The sequence below is a fragment of the Rhinopithecus bieti genome, unplaced genomic scaffold (assembly GCF_001698545.2).
Source record: "Rhinopithecus bieti isolate Rb0 unplaced genomic scaffold, ASM169854v2 scaffold_12049, whole genome shotgun sequence".
In the NCBI taxonomy this organism is placed as follows: Eukaryota; Metazoa; Chordata; class Mammalia; order Primates; family Cercopithecidae; genus Rhinopithecus; species Rhinopithecus bieti.
This window is the reverse complement of record NW_016807278.1, coordinates 2,392,521-2,397,350: the sequence shown is the minus strand read 5'-3', so window position 1 is coordinate 2,397,350 and position 4,830 is coordinate 2,392,521. Positions and strand designations below refer to the sequence as shown.

Genomic DNA, 4,830 nt, shown 5'->3' with positions numbered 1-4,830 from the left:
CTCACCGCAATCTCTGCCTCCCGGGTTCAAGTGATTCTTCTGCCTCAGTCTCCCGGGCACTAAAGCTCTTAATCTGATGAAACTAAAGTTAGACACTTTGGGGATGAAAGTAATTTTTTAAAAGAAGTGGAATTAAAAACAATCAAAGGCTTTTATAAATATATAACCTAGACATAATTCTTTGGGACAATTGACAAGTGAAAAGCAAAACAATCCTCAAGTCCTACTCCCATCATCCTGAGCCCAGAGCACACCACCCCAGGGAACGGAAGCATGTTATAATAAAGCCCAACTCAAAAGAAAGTGGTGGTCAAAAGGTTCCCACAGCCACGTGGCACACAGCTGGGGAATACATCCAAACTGTTCACATTGCCTAGAGAAGAAAACAGAAAAACGCACTGCCTATGACAGGCACTTCAACCAGAATCCGCAGGGGATACTGATGAGTCTCCATGCTCTGACCAACTTGCCCTTCAAGAGTTTTTGTTTGGACTTTGGAGGAACATTACGCATAAGGGAATTTTCTCAGAGAGTCTCATTTATAGCTCAAAGCAAGGAGACACATATCTTAAGCATTTCTACATCTGTTTTCCTCTGGTCACGTAAGTGTCAAGTTCCAGGTTCCATAGGTTGGCAAAGAACTGAATCAACCTTCAAACCTGGGAATGGCCTATACTGAGACTGGACATCCTCCCAGGGTACTCCAGTCAGAGCTCTGAGAGGTAAAATAGAAAAGTTGCACCCCCACATGAACTCACCCTCTGTAGTCTTGTTATGAATGACACTACTCAGATTCCCTGCACCATGTAGGAAGCAAACCCCATCATCCCTAGAGGCTATCTTCCTGTAAGAAGGAGCAAAGTAACCTTAGGTCTTACAATCATAACCAAAAAAACCACATCCACCCACACCTCGTACTTTTCCTACTGGCTTGTCTGTAACTTCTAAGAAAGACAGAAATGAAAGAAGCTCTAACAGTAATCTTCATAAATGCATTCTGCATTTGAACCATATAAACAAGATGATATAATCTTTCCATCAAAGAGAAAATAGGCTGATTTTCCTCTACTGTCAGAAAGTGGGCAGAACATTTCAACTCTTATTCCTTTTTTTAACAAGACAAGAGTCTCACTATGTCACCCAGGCTGGAGTGCGGTGGCCTGATCTCAGCTCATTGCAACCTTCACCTCCTGGGTTCAAGAGATCCTCCTGCCTCAGCCTCCCAAGTAGCTGGGATTACAGGCACCCGCTACCATGCCTGGATAATTTTTTATATTTTTAGTAGAGACAGGGTTTCATCATGTTAGCCAGGGTGGTTTTGAACTCCTGACCTCAGGTGATCCACCCACCTTGGCCCCCCAAAGTGCTGGGATTATAGGCATGAGCTACCGCACCCAGCCAATTTTTTTGTATTTTTAGTAGAGATGGGGTTTCGCCATGGCCAGACTGGTCTTGAACTCCTGACCTCAGGTGATCCGCCTACCTCGGCCTCCCGAAGTGCTGGGATTACAGGTGTAAGCCACTGCGTCCAGCCTCAACTCCTATTCTTATCAATGCCATTTAATCTTACAACTTTCCATATGCTCTACACTTCTATCCACTCAAAGACAACTAATGGTTAAGTAGATAACAAATTTGTAGAAAATCCTCTGGGAGGGACATGATGAAACACTAATCCTTCTTTCCTTCATAACATCAATTGGAATTAATAATCTCAGTTAATCGGATAGAGTGGTTCACCAATGTGTGACCTGTGCCTAGTACAGAGTCAGGCATTAAATAAAGATTTGCTGAGTGAATGAATATTAACAATTTACTTGCCATATCATGGTGAAGCTCAGATCTACTGGCATTGCATGCAAGTCATTCTCTGGAACATGAAAATAATTCTTTGGGATACTGGCATAGAATGCAACTGCACCTACTATTTGATAGCACAACAGGGTGACTATAGTCAATAATAAGTAATAAGTTAATTGTTTTTTTTCTTTGGGATACTGGCATAGAATGCAACTGCACCTACTATTTGATAGCACAACAGGGTGACTATAGTCAATAATAAGTAATAAGTTAATTGTTTTTTTTTTGTTTTTTTGTTTTTTTTGAGACAGAGTTTCACTCTTGTTGCCCAGGCTGGAGTGCAATGGTGTGATCTCGGCTCACTGCGACCTCCACCTCCCAGGTTCAAGTGATTTTCCAGCCTCAGCCTCCTGAGTAGCTAGTATTACAGGTGCGTGCCACCACACCCGGCTAGTTTTGTATTTTTAGTAGAGACGGGGTTTCACCATGTTGGTTAGGCTGGTCTCGAACACCTGACCTCATGTTATTCACCTGCCTCGGCCTCCCAAAGTGCTGGGATTATAGGCATGAGCCACCATGCCAGCCCAATTGTCTATTTTTAAATAACTTAAAGAAAGTAATTAGACTGTTTGTAACTCAAAGGATAAGTGCTTAAGGGGATGGGTACCCCATTCTCCATGATGTGTTTATTCCACATTGCATGCTTGTATCAAAACATCTCAGGTGTCCCATAAATATAGAAACCTACTATGTACTCACAAAATTAAAAACAAAATTTTTTAATAAAAAAAAAATGCAACTGCAGCCTAACTAGTCACCTATCAAATGCTTAGTCACCTATCATTGTTCTTTTTTAGGGGCCCAGAGGGTAAAATGTGTATGAATTTACAAAAATTCTTATGTTCTATGGGGCCAAAAAATGCCCTTCCGAAGAAGGAATTAAATTGCATTTAATTTCAAAACATCATTCCAATATCCACCAGCTGTGGAAATAATTTAACAGATATTTATTTGCCCATTATGTACAAAGCACTATGGTAGGTACTACGGGGGGTACAAAATGAGTAAAACATACTCTTTATCCTTAGGGGTACACAATCTTGTCAGCAGACTAATACAAACATATCCACAGCTAATCATATAAAAGAAAAGTCCGGGGGCGGTGGCTCACACCTGTAATGCCAGCACTTTGGGAGGCCAAGACGGGAGGATCACCCAAGATCAGGAATTCGAGACCAGCCTGACCAACATGGTGAAACCCTGTCTTTACTAAAAATACAAAATTAGCTGGGCGTGGAGGCGCATGCCTACAATCCCAGCTACTCAGGAGGCTGAAGCAGGAGAATCGCTTGAACCCGGGAGGCAGAGGTTGCAGTGAGCCAAGATTGCACCATTGCACTCCAGCCTGGGCAACAAGAAGGAAACTCAGGAAAGGAAACTTGGGAAACTCGGGAAGGGGAGGGGAGAGGGGATGGGGGGAAAGGGAGAGGGGAAGGGGAGAACGGAAGGGGAGAAGGGAGAGGGAAGGGGGGAAGGGAAGGGGCCTCTTCCCCTATGTGGCCTGAGGTAATCTGTGAAAATGGTTCACTATTCACTTGACCCAGAGAACCCCACAAAATCATGCAAATCAAGAGGTTCAAATCTTCGTGTTCACTTCAAGAATACTAGTGACACTTAGGCTGGGCGCGGTGACTCACGCCTGTAATCCCAGCACTTTGGGAGGCCGGATCACAAGACGGGCGGATCACAAGGTCAGGAGATCGAGACCATCCTGGCTAACACGGTGAAACCCTGTCTCTACTAAAAATACAAAAAAATTTGCCGGGCGTAGTGGCCGGTGCCTGTAGTCCCAGCTACTCGGAGGCTGCAGGAGAATGGCATGAACCCGGAAGGCGGAACTTGCAATGAGCCGAGATCGCGCCACTGCACTCCAGCCTGGGCAACTAAGCGAGACTCTGTCTCAAAAAAAAAAAAAAAGAAGAATACTCGTGACACTTCTTAGGCCATCAAGGGTATGAGTATATGAAAAGCCACGAAGTATCTGAAAGACATCACTTTACAGAAACAGCGTGTACCGTTCCAACATTACAATGGTGGAGCTGGCTGGTTTGCCCAGGCCAGGCGGTGGGGCTGGACAAAAGGTCAGTGGCCCAAAAAGCTTGCTGAATTTTTGCTGCACATGCTTAAAATGCAGAGAGTAACGCTGAACTGAAGGGTTTAGATGTAGATTCTCTGGTCATTGAGCATATCCAAGTGAACAAAGCACCTAAGATGTGCCGCTGGACCTATAGAGCTCATGGTCGGATTAACCCATACATGTGCTCTCTCTGCCACATTGAGATGATCCTTATAGAAAAGGAATAGGTTGTTCCTAAACCAGAAAAGGAGGTTGCCCAGAAGAAAAAGTTATCCCAGAAGAAACTGAAGAAACAAAAACTTATGACACAGGAGTAAATTCAGCATTAAAGTAAATGCAATTAAATATTTTTTTTTTTTTAAAAGGAAAGAAAAGAAAGTAAATAAAAGCATGATCTGTATGAGCAGAGCCTATATTAACTGACTAACAGGTATAAGGTAAAATTCATATTCCCCTTTATTTCCGTAACTTTTTTTTAGGTTTTATTCTGAAAGATTGTTTTTGAGAAGTGCATTTATTGGAGAAAGATTCCCTGTTCTCTTAACCTAGTAAAACAGAGAACAGAAGCATGGAGAAAGAAAAGGAGAAAGTAGACAGAGCAAAATAAAATGTAAAACCCAGATTGGATTTTTATTTAAATCCACGCCTTCTTTAAAAACTACTTGCAAGGCTGAAGAACTAACTATACTGAAATCAGTAATGACTTTTAAGACTAAACATATTGCAAATTATAATAAGCTTAAAGGCAATATTTTATCTTTTAAAAGCAGGCAGGCTGGGAATGGAAGCTCATGCCTGTAATCCCAGCACTCTGGGAGGCCAAGGTGGCCAGATCACTTGAGGCCAGGAGTTCAAGATCAGCCTGGTCAAAACAGTGAAACCCTGTCTCTACT

General features: G+C 42.7%; 1 protein-coding gene and 1 pseudogene across 2 annotated transcripts in view; one reads left to right on the top strand and one right to left on the bottom strand.

The window, feature by feature from the left end:
- DSTYK (dual serine/threonine and tyrosine protein kinase) overlaps positions 1–4,830 on the bottom strand; it is a 73,064-nt gene that overhangs the window by 54,848 nt on the left and 13,386 nt on the right. The window lies entirely within an intron of this gene.
- On the top strand, positions 3,380–4,254 carry LOC108535179 (60S ribosomal protein L17-like; annotated as a pseudogene).